Source organism: Orycteropus afer, unplaced genomic scaffold, assembly GCF_000298275.1.
Source record: "Orycteropus afer afer isolate SDZICR_OR568_19922 unplaced genomic scaffold, OryAfe1.0 scaffold00002, whole genome shotgun sequence".
NCBI classification, from domain to species: domain Eukaryota; kingdom Metazoa; phylum Chordata; class Mammalia; order Tubulidentata; family Orycteropodidae; genus Orycteropus; species Orycteropus afer.
This window is the reverse complement of record NW_006921589.1, coordinates 11,055,306-11,070,742: the sequence shown is the minus strand read 5'-3', so window position 1 is coordinate 11,070,742 and position 15,437 is coordinate 11,055,306. Positions and strand designations below refer to the sequence as shown.

General features: G+C 47.4%; 1 protein-coding gene across 1 annotated transcript in view; it reads left to right on the top strand.

Annotated features, from left to right (window-relative positions):
* CDK5R2 (cyclin dependent kinase 5 regulatory subunit 2) overlaps positions 1–15,437 on the top strand; it is a 59,154-nt gene that overhangs the window by 42,373 nt on the left and 1,344 nt on the right. The window lies entirely within an intron of this gene.

Below are 15,437 nucleotides of genomic sequence, written 5' to 3'. Positions count from 1 at the left end.
TGGTACTTAAAATAGTCTTCACCAAAAACAGGAATGTTCCCTAGACCAGGGATAGATTTAGCTGAAGATAGATACTTGAAACCGAAACCAAAACCAAACACACTGTGATGGAGTCGAATCCGACTCATAGCGACCCCTCCTTGGGTTTCCCAGGTGGTATCACTACGGAAGTAGATTACCCAACCTTACATAGATACTAGTGATACAAAATTAGCCACACTCATTACAGAAGCAACAGAAGACAAAGTTGGAGTAACCTCTCAGAGACAACCAAACACCTTCAGAGAATCACCAGGCTTGCTGACTTGGGACCATAGTACTGGGAGATACCAAGCTCAGATGACAAAACATAGTACACAAAAATCTTGCTCCACAACCTACTTTGGTGAGTAGTGACTGGGGTCTTAAAAGCTTTCAAATGGCCATCTAAGATGCAACAATTGGTCTCCTCTCATCTGAAGCAAAGAAGAGTGAAGAAAATCAAAGCCATTTGGAAACAATTAGTCCAAGGATATGATGGACCTTGAGACCAGAAGAACTAGATGGTGCCTGGGTACCAGTGCCAACCACTCGGGAAGGGATCAAAACTGAAGTCCTGGATGGAATGGGAGGAAAAATGTGGAAGAAAATTCAAAGACACAAAAATGACCAGTATTACTGGTTGGGTAGAGTTTGGTGGAACCCCCAAGGTTATGGCCCTGAGATACCCTTCGAGCCCAGGATTGGACTCACTCCCAAGGATTGGTTCTCAGCCCAACAGTAGAAACACTTACATATAGAACACCCACCCAAGGGCAATGCACCCACCTACTCTAGGGAGATATACCCTTTAGAGCAATCAGCCATGGGGCACCAGAGGGGCAGCATTCACATGGAGGGAAAGCTGGGGAGACAGCAGTGCATAGTTAAGAAGGGCACAGGGAGGGGCAGCCACAGGGATGGGAGGGGAGGAGGGGGGTTATGATCAGGGATGGTAATCAGGGGGTGAGATCAAATGTACATGAACTGTTGAATGTAAAACAAATTTTGCTCTGTAAATTTGCACCCAAAGCACAATATAAATAAATAAATAATTAGACTTCACCAATACCACAGCTCAAAACCATCAACTCTTCTTTGGTCTTCCTTATTCATTGTCCAAGTTCTCACATGCATATGAGGTGATTGAAAATACACCATGGCTTGGGTTAGGTGCACCTTAGTCTTCAAAGAGGTACCTTTGCTCTTCAGCACTTTAAAGAAGTCTTTTGCAGCAGATTTTCCCAGTGCAATAGGTCAATCTGATTTCTTGACTGCTGTTTCCAATGGTATTGATAATGGAACCAAGTAATATGAAATCTTTTGACAACTTCAACCTTTTCTCCATTTATCATGATGCTGCTTATTGGTCCAGTTGTGAGGATTTTCATTTTCTTTATGTTGAGACGTAATCCATACTGAAGATTGTAGTCTTTAATCTTCATCAGTAAGTGTTTCAAGTCATCCTCACTTTCAGCAGCCAAAGTTATGTTGTCTGCATAGCGCAGGTTGTTAATGAATCACTGAATTGCACATGTAAATCATTGAATGCGTTATTTTTGGTTGTGTATATTTTCACCAAAAAGAAAAATACCTATTTTAGAATGGGGATCAAGGAAGACCTGACTGAGGGAATGACTTTGAACAGACATCTGAAGAATGACTGGGAGTTAACTAGGTGATATGGGAGAAAAGCATTGCAGGCAGAAGGAAGTTTATACAAAGGCTCTGAAGTGGGAAGGAGCATGGGGCATTGTAAAGTATGTGGGGTTGCCATGAGTCAGAATCAAAGGAACCAAAAGAAGTTCAGTCTGGCTGGAGGGCAGAAAGGAGGTGAGCCTGGAGCATCAAGCAGGAGTCAGGCAAGACAAAGCCTTGTTGTTGTTATGTGCCATCTAGTCGCCACGACTCATAGCGACCCCTCCTTGGGTTTCCTAGGTGGTATCTCTAAGGAAGTAGATTGCCCAACCTTCCTTCCGGGGAGTGGCTGGTGGGTTTGAACCACCAGCCTTCTGGTTAGCAGTCAAGTCCCTTAGGCACTATGCCACCAGAGCACCTCTGTATAGGTAGGGATGATATAAAACCAGTTGTCATGAAGTTGATTCTGACTCATGGTAATCCTGTATGCTTCAGAGTAAGACTAGGCTCCACACAGTTTCCAAGAGCTGATTTTTCACAAGTAGATCACCAGGCCTTTTTTCTGAGGCATTTCTGTGTAGATTTCCTCCAAATCTCTGGGTAGATTCAAACTGCTGTCTTGGTTACCTCATGATGCTCTAACAGAAAATACCACAAATAGGATGGTTCAAACAAACAAGGACTTACTCTGTTACAATATTGGAGGCTAGAAGTCTGAGTTCAAAGTGCCAGGCTCTAACGGCTGGGTAAACGCCCCTCAACTTTGGGCTTCTGCTCTGCCTCCTGCTTCCCGGCCCACTGAAGCTAGAGGCGTTTTTTCACTCAGGCAGCTGCTGGCTGCTGAGGCTGACAACCTCAAGGTTGACAAGTGAAAAGGCACAGTCCCAGGATTACCCAAAACATGGCAAGATACTAATTCAAGTCCAGAAAAAGCCCCAAGATCCGCAGGGCATGGCAGACTGCTGAACAATGACTTGGCTACATGCAGGATTCAAGTGTGCTGAAAAGCTAGAGACCGTCCTCAAAGTTGCTTCTTATAGACTGGAAGTGCCCCACATCCCCAAAGCAGCTATTCAGCTGCTCCAGTAGATTCCACCATGGAGTTAATTACCAGTCTCACCCTGGGGAATAACTATATCCAGCTGCCCAGCCACTCAAAACCAGGCCCAGGTCTGAGTGAAGAAATGCCTCTAGCTTCAGTGGGCTGGGAGAAAGAGACAGAGCTAAAGCCCAAGGTTGAGGGACATTCACCCAGCCCCTAGAGCCTGGCACTTTGAACTCGGACTTAAAGCCTCCAAATTGTTAGAATAAACTCGTTTGTTAAAGCCATCCCATTTGTGGTACATTCTTGTCAGAGCAGCACTAGGTAACCAAAACAGCAGCCAGGCACCTAGTATTTGTACCACCAAGGAACTTCATAGATGATTAAATATAGATAAATAGGTATCCACCACGTACCTGTTAGTTTGTCATACTGACTTAAAACTGACTCAGTGGGTCTCTCCTAGTCAAGAAGAAAGAAGAAAACCAAAATTAATGGAAACAATCAGTCCTAGCAACTGGTACACCATCCAAACTGCAACCTATACAACTATGAGACCAGAAGAACTAGATGGTGCCCAGCTACCACTGCCATCCACTTGGAAGGGATGTAGGAGATCCTACATAAAGAGGGAGAACAATGCGGTACAAAACTCAAAATCGTTTGGAGGCAAAAAAAAAAAAGAAGGTGGGGACCAGTTTTGCTGGTCCAATGGAGCCTGGTGTAACCACTGAGACTATGGCCCCTAGTTGCCCTTCAGGTCTGGAATTGAACACACAACTGTGGTTTCCAGCCAAACAAAGTACAGGCATGTGAGTTAAACATTTACCTCAAGTAGACACACGCCCTGGAGAGAACAATCATGGGAGAAGGAAGGGCTGCTTATGCACAGGGAGATAGCTCAGGGTGCAGAAGAGTATGAAGGGATGGACACTGGGAGGAGGTAACTATGGGGAGGAAGTGGGAGGGGAGCTGCTGCATTGTAAATTTTGGTCAATGACATGAGACAAAGTATATGTGAACTGCTGTATGAAAAGTGAATTTACTCTGTAAATCTTCACCCAAATCCTAATTAAAAAAAAAAAAAAAAACTGACTCAGTGGAACCCAACAGCAACAATAGATAGTGACAGGCAGAATTACAAGACAGCCTCCACGATACCCTTCTAGTGTTTCTACCATGATTATGGTATATTATACAGCCAAAGACATTCTGCAGACATAAGTAATATTACTAACAAGTTGATCTTAAGATTGGGAAATTATCCAGGTAGGTCTAACTAACTTAATCACATGATTTTCCCTTTAAGGGCAGAATGCTTTTTCTGTCTTATCTATGAAGTAGGAATCAGAGACATCCCACATATCATAAGGATTTGGCACACTGTTGTTGGCTTTGAGATGAAGGAGGCCACATGGCAAAGAATGTGGACAGCTGCAGGGGCTGAGAGAGGCCCTGGCTGACAGCCAGCAAGTAAACCTCAGCACTACAACATCCGAACTGAACCCCTCCAACAATCTGAATGAACTTGGAAACAGACTCTTCTTCAGAGATTCCAGATAAGAGCCCAGGCCTTGATTTTGGCCTTTAAGATCCTAAGCAGAGAACTCAGTCAAGCCCACCAGATTTCAACCTACAGAAGTGAGAGCAAACAAATGGATATTAAGTTTAAAGCCACTTATTTTGTAAGTTTGTGGTAACTCATTATGCAACAATAGAAAACACACACATACACACACACACATAATTGTTTACACAGGATATCTACACATGTGTTAGGAGAACAAAAAAATATATGGAAAGCACCAGTTTAGAATATTGGTTATTCTTACGGGGGTAGTACTAGAGGAAGAAAAAGGGCTTCTAACTGGTTAATTTCATTTCGACCCTCTGATGAGAATTTGTATTCCCAACCCAGCTATACTGAATCAGAATCTATTATTTTAGAGATCCCCAGGGATCTTGTTAAAATGTAGATTCTGATTCAGTATATTTGGGGTGGAAACAGTTGCCACCCATCACATCAATTTCAACTCATGGTGATCCCATGGGAGCAGGGAGTTGAACTGGAATCAACCAGTTTGAAGCCCTGGAGGCAAAGGTATTTAGGAAGAGACTACAAGGGGGATTGAACGGTGTAGGTAATATTTTATTATTGTTTTATTTTTTTATTTCTTATACCTTTTTGTATATCTGACATACTGAGTAACAATTGTTAAAGATTCCTGGCCCTCAATCACAGTCCAGAAATAGCAGTGCCAGACTTTGAGGCCCTGTGGGCTTGGACAAGGAGTCCATCGAAATGACTGTCCTGGGTTGAAGATAAAGACCTTTCTCCATTTTCTGTAGTATTGTGTGTAACCTTTGGGAAGAGGAGAGAGTACCCATAGTAACTAAAACTAAATTCTCCTCTATTCCAATAGTATCAGGCTAGAAGTCAGATTTAATTTAACTGAATGTAATATTTTGAAAGAAAATGTCTTGCAGGTTCAAATTTATGTTAAGCAAATGAATGAATGAATGGATAAATGAATTATGAATGGGTGCCCAAGTAAGGATCCATGGAATCACCACCAAGATTTGTGATTTCAACCACAGACTGAGATAGGAAAATATTGCAGAATAATCCTAAGTACTTGAAAGTAAACTACTTTGGAGTTTAAAAAAAAAAAAGACAAGTGTGAACCATGGTGTAACTAGAAAATTTTGGTGTGATTTGAAGCTCTAGTCATTGCCCTAAGAGAGCCCTGAGGCCAGACAGACTAGGAACCCTGGAGTCCTGGACAACAAGAACCCTGGGGCAGCTTAAAGCTCACCACTTCCCTCCCCAGAGACTCTGTGCTAACGGCTCTGATGATAACTAGTGGTTTTGTGAGGCCACAGCTGCCTCTTACCCTGGTTGGGGGCAAAATTGATTCAGAAGCATGATGGAGGGTGAAGTATCCAACTTCTTTTTTGATCAAGAAGCTGATACCCAAGGAATGCAACCTGTTAGCAGCCCAGAAAGAAGGCTTGACAATTGTGCAGGCTTCAGGGAAATGACATTGCTGTCTCAAGGCTTTTGCTTGAAGGAAGGGTCTCTGGGACTTGGTGAAGAATTCTAGTCACCAGCTATGGGTTGGACAAGGAGGTTAGAAAAATCCATCAGGAAATAGGCCTTGGGGCCAGACCCCAGGCTGTGGTTAACAGTGCTCCCTCCAGACTCAGATATGCACTGACCACTGGATGTAAGGACCACCCTCCTCAGTTACTAAGACCAGACATGTTATTTCCTTGACGTTACAGCCTGCAGTGTAGTAAATTACTTAGTGTGGCTTTTCTACCCATAAGTCTTTGTACACTCTGAGGTGGAATTTGCCATGAGCAACTGAGGAGCTCCTGATGGCTAAAGTTGCCCACCTGGGGTATTTCTGTTGGGCATGGCACTAAACAATGTTCTGGGAGGTTCCAGCTCTCTCTCAGGTGTTTAGAGTTCTGATGTTATGCTTGGCTAGTTTGGCCACTCTGCCGGGCTCAAAAGGAGCCCTCCTAGAGGCAGAACTCTCTCTGACTGCTGGCTGAGGAAGATGTGCTGCTGAAAGCGACATGTGCTTCTGAGAGACATTTGCTGCTGGGAAAGAGACGCAAGAGACACGCATTGCTGAGTGAGACACCGAGGGACACGCACTGCTGGGAGAGAGACTGTGAGAGACTGTTGGCTGAGAGACTGGGGGCTGGGAGAGAGACTGAACGTTTTTCCTGAACTTGAATTGTAGTCTGGTGCTTCCCTAATAAACCCTGTAATCTGTGAGCTCTGTGTGGCCACTGCAGCGAATTATCAAACCCAGGAGAGAGGTGGTGGGTGCTTTGGGAGGAACGGTTGGTGAAAGGGCTGGAAGGAGGCAGCATGTCTGGCCCTGCAGTAATAGGCCTTGGGTTACTGATGGTGATCCTGTTTTCCTCTTGTAGGGTTAGAGGAGGTCAGGAGATGTGGCCTCCTTGCCTTTTTAGCACAGCCAAATTTCTAGAAGGAAGATTTCCAGGCAGAAAGTTCTATTAGTCAGGATGTTTTATGCTTATAAGTGTTAAATTTACAACTCAAAATACCTTATGATTAGGGGGAAAAAGGGAAGGGGAAGTTCTTTGGCTCATAGAACTGCATCAGGCCCGGCTGGATCCAGGGATTGAAGGATGTCAGGAATCTGTCTCTCCATCTATTGGTTCTGCTTTCCTTGCGTTAGCTCAGAGGGCCCTGCCCACTGGGAGGCAAGAGAGTCACTCGGTACTCAACACTTTCATCCTACCAGCTTAGCCACCCCAAAGGAAGGAAAGTATCTCTCTCCCAGTAGTTCTAGTAAAACTCTAAGAATTGAGCCTCGAGTTGTCTTGGATCACTAGCCATCCCTGGATCACTGCCACCAGGACAGTGGCTGGCCAGATCCATGTCTTATGTCTTGAATCCATCCTTAGAGTCTAGGGAGGGGTTGAGAAAACAGTTGCCATCCATCACATCAATTTCAACTCATGGTGACCCATGTGTGCCAAGGAAGAACTAGCTTCCATAGGGTTTTCAACAGCTGATTTTTTTGGGGGAAGTAGATCACCAAGCCTTTGCTCTGAGCCACCTCTGGGTAGACTTTAACCCCTAACCTCTTTGTTTGCACCACTCAGGGACTTAGGGAGGAGTTAGTCCTATGTAAAACACATGGCTTGAGAAACCAAAGGCAAATGAGGAGACTCTTACTGGGGATGGGTTGGCAGCAACACTAGAGGTGTTCCACACCAGGAACACGTGGCCTCCAGCCATCTCCCAGAACATGCTCCTCCCTCTTGAGTTGTTCTTAGGTGATCCTACTTTGAGCCTTACTTGAGGAAGTTATGATTACAATAGTCTGAGCCAGAGCCCAGAAATTGTATTTTCACAAAATTCCCCCAGTGGACGATCTCTTTAGTCCTTTCTGCTTTCTACTCAAAATAAAAAATGAAAGGTCCCTGGGTGGTGCAGTTGGTCTGCACTCAGCTAGTAACCCAAAGGTTGCCTGTTTGACCCTACCCAGTGGTGCTGTGGAAGATTCAGGCCTGGAGAGCAACTTCTGTAAAGGTTACAGCCAACCCAACTCCAGAGCCTACGGAGTCTCTCCAAATGAACACACAAACAAATGCCTCAAAATAAGATGAGTATATGTGAGACTCTAATGTTTATTTGTCCAACATCTTAGATAGGACCCACTTCAGTTCACTTCATATTTTTAAAATTTTAAAAATATCCAATTGTGTGGAGTCAATTCTGACCCATGGAGACCTCACCTGTGTCAGAGTAGAACTGTGCTCTGTAGACTTTCCAGTGGCTGATTTTTCGGAAGTAGACTGTCAGGCCTTTCCTCTGACCCACCTCTGGGGAGACTCGAACCTCCAACCTTTCGGGGAGCAACCAATCACTTTAACCATTTGTACCACCCAAGAACTCCATTTTTAAAATTAGGAGTGTATCTTTACCCAAAGGAGGTCAAGACGAAGCATTGTCTTTATATTTTGAGACCAGAGAGAGGAAACGAAAATTAGTGAATCTGTTTCAGAGTACATACCCGATCTGCTCCTAATCCTGGACAAATAGGAGGTAAACAGACGTGGCTCCTATCTGACTAAGATGTTGAACAAATAAGCAGGGCCATCAGGGCCTCTCACACAAGGAGTTACTCATTAACCTCATCGTGCTTGGGGGGCAGGAGTCTTTGTTACTGCAGAGAGGGGGTTGCTGAGACCTGGCTCTACCTTGAGAAAGGTGCTTATCATCATCATAGCTTGGTGTTGGCCAGGGAAGGTCATGGTCTGCGGAAGACACAGTAGCAAGGGAAGAACTAGACCTCAGTTAAAAATTGATTTTAACTCCCTGCCCAGTGACTGCTTAACCATGAGAACTTAAGACAGGCCAGAGAACTGGGTCAGCCGAGATGTGACAGTTCTTGATGGCAGAAGGTTGAGGGGGACAGGCAGGATCAGCTGGAATCATCAAATTCCACCATCTATAACTGAGCAGAGGGTACTGATAGTTTTACTCCTGTTGATTATTATTTGTCATCTCTGTCATCTCTGTTCCATGTTCTTTAAGGGCTGGAGCCCTACCTCATTCCCTTTACTGTTCTCAGGACCTACACCAGTGTCTTGTAAGTGACACTTGCTCAAATAGTATTTGTCAGTCTAGATTTTGTACTTGGGCAGAGCATTTTCTCAAGGCTCTGAAAAAGCAGAACTGACTATACATGAAGCTTCTGGATCTTTGGGGAAACAACGGGGTTTGGGATGAGTAGCTCAAGTATGCTCGCCTGAAAGTAGAGTCAGAATGTGGGGCCAGCATGATGCCTGGCACTTAACAGACACTCAGGCTTGAAACATTGAGGGACTGCAGTGGGACCAGAGGTCCCTGGGAGGTGCAAACAGTTAACACGCTTGGCTGTTAACAGAAAGGTTGGCAGTTTGCATCCACCTCCAGGTGCCTCAGAAGAAAGGGGTGTGGATCTCTTCCTGAATAATCAGCCATTGCAAATCCTACAGGGCACACTTCTACTCTGACATGCATGGGGACTGCTATGAGTCAGAATCCACTCCACAGCAGCCGATGACTGGCAGTGGGACCAGAGAAAGGGGCCAGTGTCTGACACCTTGCCAGGTCTTTGTGACTTCACAAATCAAATAGACCCACAGCCCCTCAGGAACAGTCCAAGTTGCAGTGACTGCTGCAAGCTGAGAAGAAAGGACAGTTCTAACCTTGTGTCTCAAAAACCATAAGAAACAGTACCATCTCGGTCCTTTAATGAAGAATGTTCTAATGAGGAAAAAAAATACTAACGGGACAGTCAAACAACCTTCTCTACTCAGTAAAAATAACGACGACAATGTCATTGGCAACAAATAACATTTTTTGAACACCAAGCACCAGGCGCATGTCATAGACAAAGATTGTCCAGCATTGTCAGATTAAAGACAATTTTACAACAGCCTTACAATGGTCCATTTTTATAGACCTCAGAGGAATTAAGAACCTTGCCCAAAGTCATCTAGTTTATAAGTGGATGCGATCTGAACCCAGACCTGTATGACTCCGAGCCCACATAGGAACCCCTGGATTGTCCCTTCTAAGGTGACAAAAATGTTCTGTGTTACTTGTGAATGAGTCCGCACTTTGCCAGCCCCCCCACCCACTGAAAGGAATCTGGGCCAATGAGCCCCTTGTTTGGTCCCAAAGGACTGGACCCCAGGGGCAGCCTCTCCCAGGAGGGACACCTGTGTGAATCCTGTAAGTCAAAATAAGCAAGGCTGTCATGGATGTGGTTAGAGTCTAGGGACCAAGTGCAGTCTGGACTTGGAGAAGGCTTTGTGGGGATCCAGGATCCAGGATCTGGGGTAGAGTTCTCACAGGCCATTCCTGTTGCCCTAGAGTCTCCTGGAATGGGCTTTTCAGACCTCACTTAGGCCAGGGATAGAGGGGGCCTCCTGCCAGGGCACTGGGCTGGGAAGGCAGGACTCAGAGAGAGCCTGTGCTCACAGAGTGGACTTGAGACAGAGAGGAGAGCAGGGACATTGGCAGGGACATGGAATGAGACGGAGACCCAGTCACAGCAGCAGCTTCTCTACAGCCACCTGCCTGGTTGAGATGGAAACGCTGATTCCAGCTTCAGCCCCCAGACAGACTAAGAATATCCGAGCAAAGCAACCACCACCACCCCCGCCCTTCTTGATCTGCTCTTACATCTGGAGTGCTATGCTGGGTGCCTGCGGGGGCAGGGAGGAGATGAGTGGGGGTGAAGGCGAGAGGGAGGAGCCACGAAAGGGGCTTGGTGAAGGCAGGAGCAGGTGAACTGAGAAAGAAAGCTATTGGAGGGTGCCTAGAGGCCTGGACCAGGAGAACTGTTCTCAGGGGGAAACAAAGGGAGGTGGAGGCAGGAGCCAGGGAGTGAGGGCGAGAAGATCCAGGGATGAGGTTGGGAAGGGAGAGGGCTTGCATAGAGACTTCAGAGTCTGAGCAGCAGAGCAAGTGGGGAGTTGGTAATCTGGAAGGGAGACCACAGCTCCTCCTTCCATGGAGGAAGGAAGTAGAGGTTAGTGCAAGGAAAAGGCACTCCCAGCTCACCCCTATGTTTTCCCACTGCCTTCATCCTGGGCCCTCCAGCATCTAGCCCAGAGCACCACATTCTTCATCTGTGCTCCCCACCTTGTTCTCTGTTCTAAAGAACCTATGTTTGGGCTTCTTAGTTAAGTCCTTCTAGCATGGTGCCTGCCTTAAGAAAGACATATGAGTGTGGGCTCTCCCTCAAGGCAGCTAGCAATTCCTTGTTCAGGTTTGTGTCTCCTTTCTGCTCACCCCTCTTCCCACTCTCCACCATTACTGCCTCCCCAGGGCCTTATTCCTCTTTCCCCTTCCCACCTCCCCTGGAGTAAGGTCCTCAGGAAAAGAAGAGAGGGGTGGCCATGTCCTTTCCTTTTTTACACCTCAGAAGCTCAGACCCTGGAGAGAGTGATTGGGTGAATGAGGGAGCCTGGGGCAGCAGGACCCAAGCAGTCAGTTACAAGGGCTGGGTCTCCTTCAATACCTTGATTGTCATCTGCCTGCCTCTTTGTAGGGGCCCATTGGAGACTTGGGAGTGCAATGACCTTGGGTTCTGGGACCTCCAGTCCTGATGGCTGTTGGGAAACCATGGGCCTCAGTGGTCTTGGTCTCCTCTCCTTTGTCTCATCAACTTTCAGGGGCCACTCTAAAACTTGGAGGGATGGGGGATATACATGCTGAGATCTAGGCTTCTCTCCTCTTTATCTCCTGGGCCGAACTGCAGAAGTGCAGACTCACATGGACACCTTGCACACAGAGCCTGAGCCCATCAGACAGAACATTACGGAGAAACAGACAATTCATTAGTAAATTCATAGGATGGTTATAAGAATAAATAAGAATCAGAATCGTGGAACTGACAGGCCCTTTAGAGTCATCTTTTAATCAAATGCCCAAAATGTTACCTTATTTTTCAATACTCATCTTTTTGAGGTCTGGTATCAAAAGTAAAATTTTAAATATGAAGAAACAGAGAGCCGGAAAGTTGAAATGACTCTTCCAAAGTCATAAAGGTGATATGCTAGGCTGGAACTCCTGTCTCCGGCCTCCTGGACTCAGAAAAGAAAAACAGAAAACCTTCCTGTTGAGTCAATTCCAACTTATGATGACCCCATGTGTTACAGAATAGAGCTACCCCACAGGGTTTTTTTTGACAGCTAACCAGAAGGCTGCAGTTCAAACCCACCAGTCACTCCTCAGAAGGAAGACTTAGCAGTCTACTTCTGTAGAGATACAACCTCGGAAACACAAGGAGGGGTCGCTGGGAAATGGAACCGACTCAGTGGCAGTAGATTGGTTTGGGGTTGGTAATCTTCATGAAGAGATCCCTGAGTGGCACAGTTTGCTCTTGGCTATTAACCAAAGGGTTGGCAGTTTGAATCCACCCAGCATCACAGTGGCAGAAGGTCTTTGTGATCTGCTCCCATGGAGCATGGTTTACTCTGAAGCACGTCGGGGGACTGTGAGTCAGAACCAACTTGATGGCAATCTTTACAAAAGCAGGTCACCAGGCCTTTCTTCCAGGGTGCCACTCAGTGGGCTTGAACAGTCAACCTTCAGTTAGTAGTTGACTGCAAAGAGTTTGTGCCACTCAGGGACCTCCTAGGCTCAGAGAGGGAGACAGAGTCTGAAGGCACTGCCTGGAGGTGTTCCCTTATGGATGGACTCACCTTCCCAAGTGGGCCAGTGAAGGGTCCATGTTTAAGGTAAGATTGATGGTGACTCTAAGCTTTCAAGGCTACATGGGTTAAAGCCTTGACTAGGTCCTCCAGTTCTTGCCTTAAAGATCCCTCAGGAAGAAGCACTTATCCACAAAAAGCACTGTTCTAGGTACCTTACAGAGTGATAGAGACAGACATCATAGTTGGCCTTAGGGCATTTCCCTTATCAGGGGGTCTAATATAGCCAACAAGGAGCTCTGGCAGTGGAGTGGTTAAAGGCATTTGGCTGCTAACCAAAAGTTCAGTGGTTCAAACCCACCAGCTGCTCCACAGAAGAAAGATGAGGTGGCCTGCTTCTGTAAAGATTTACTTACAGCTTTGGAAACCCAATAGGGGTTGCTATGAGTCACAATCAGCTCGATGACAGTGAATTTGATTTGGTTTTAATATAACCAGCACAGTCTCAGAGGAGCATGGGCAAATGGACAGATGAGAAGCAACATCCAGATACCAGCACAGATGAACTAATAGCATCATATAGACCCTAAGAATAACCCAACCAGAAAAGCAACTTGAAGATGTGGTGGGGAAGTCTCTGCCCTCCTGTAAAGCCCACCTCCTCTATGTAGTCTTTCTACTGTCACTGTGGTTATCCCTCTTGGCCTTCACCCTGCACAAAACATAACATCTCTCCGTATCACTCAGTAATGCCCCTGGCATGTATATAACAGAAATCTTGTTACTTATTATGGATCTGTTTTGATTATTTTGTCTGTCCTTTAAAATTCCATCCATATTCATCTTGTGCATCTTGGGCTGGGCGCCCAGAGCCCAGAGTCCAGCATCAACCAAGTTATGTAGTAGCTGCTACTAAGGCAGTGGTTGGGAAGGCCAATGCCAAAAAGCTTAGGTCCCTGCCAAAAGGCTTCTGGGAGGTGGGATCTCAAGGATTTGAAAAAAGAAAGACAGGGTGGTAGTCTGAAGGTGGGTTCTGGCCCAGGGGTGGCAGTTTGGAGATTTAGGGGGGATAAGCAGAGCAGCACACAAGACAGAGAGGAAGAGACAGGATGGGATGAAATGTGAGAAGGGGAAGTGAGCTGCTCTGAAGCACCTGGTTTGGGACCCCTGAGCAGAGGGGAAGGGGAAAGGGGACAACCAAGGGGACAACAAGAGGTCACTGATGGGTCTGAAGGGGGTGCACCATGGTCGTGAGATCTGTGGGTGTGGCATAGAAGGTGGTGTTCTAAATGACACTAGTAATAGGCCTTACGTCAATGAGGGACTCCCAGGAGCAGAGCTGGGAGGACCCACGTGCCACTCAGGTCCACGTGCCTGGTATTTCTGCCAGCACAACTCAGTCTCTGTGGGGCTTGTCCTTAACTACCGGCGAGCCAGCTGTTCCTTGGGTGTCAGATAAAGGCTTTGTAGGAGGAAGTGGGGCAATTACAGGAGCTGAAAAGAGGGAACATTTTCTACAACTATGGGGAGAACGAGAGGTTGGGCAGGTCAGCTTAGGTTGTGAGAGAATAAAGATCAGATCTAGGGGGGTAGGAGAGACCCTGTTGAGAAAGTACACATTAGGCGCTGAGTCAGGGAGAGGGTAGGAGTGTACAGTGGTAAAGGTATGGGGAATCAAGACAAAGGCAGACCACAGGCCTTCAGGAGGGGGCAGGGAGGTGGGCTGAGGACAGCTAAGAAAAGCTATGCCTCTGGGGCTAGAGCTGCAGCCTATAGGGATTCTGGAACAGTCTGTCTAAATAAAATACACACGTGTCTGGGCCAACCCTGCCACAGTTGCTCCTTGGAGCCTGTTGGTGGTCCGAGGAGCCTGGAAGTGACTCCAGGGGCGAGTCTCATGTCTGTGCTGAATCTGTAGGGACATAGTTCTCTCATCATCAAACCCATGCCCACCCCCAAGGCCTACCATTAAGATGCCAGAAGTTCCTTGCTCCAGGGAAGCCTCACAGAGAACAGGCCGCAAAGATTGTGGACATGGTCCTCCAAATCAGATAGAACAGGCCTAGAACTGGCTGGGCTGAGGACCTGCAGGTAAGGCTGGGGGAGCCCAAAATCCAGTGCAAAAGCCTTGCTCAGAAGGGAAGAGATAGACCCAGAGTGTGAAGTGAGCAGGGTTCAGCTTAACTGCTTGCAGCTGGGAGTGAGGACACCTAGGGCCTGAGCAGCAGAAAGCTTTAAGGATGAAAATCATCTCAACCTGAACCCAGGGCTGCCTTGCAGATTCAGCCAAGCCTCTTGGGCCTCTCTCTGCAATGGAGGCACTATCTGACTCCGAGAAGACCAACCGATTGCATTCACAGTGTTTCTTTCCCCAGGGACCAACCATGCATCACCAACCCAAGTGTGGGATCAGGGTGACTTGGGTGGGGGTGGGAAGGGAGAGCTCTAGAGGAGCTGCGTCGTGGCCACAGCCTAGCGCCTCGCCTGCCGGTTCAGCTGCAGAGAATCAAGCCAGCACACCGCGGCCTCAGATGAATCTGAGGGTCTTGTTGCCTCCAGAGCGAGGGCCCCATGGGTGCAGGATGTGACCTGTAGGAAGGTCCCCGTCCTGCCAGCACCCTCTCCCGGACGGAGCAAGCATGTGCCGGCTGCAGCCCTCTACAGCGGCTTGGTGGGGAAGGGGAGGCAGACAGGAAAGGCCCGGCGGCCACCTTGGAGGAGCCAGTGCAGCGCGATTCAGCTGGACCCCCTCTCACACACACGCATAGGGGGAGGGGGTTCCCATGGCGTCTGGGTTACTGCGACCCAGGGCACTAGGACCGTTAGCGGGGAGCAGCCACCCCCTCCCCAGAGCTGACTTGAGGGGAGCGCCCCTCGAACGACAGGCACCTCGCCCCCTTTCCCCTTCCCGGGTGGAGGAAGAGGACCCGAGACCGAGGGAGGGGGATAGGGCGGGACCTGAGATGAGCATGCGAGACTCGATTGGTCAGAGGAGCTGCCGGTCACGAGGGCAGCTCGCGCGCGGATTGGCTGCGTG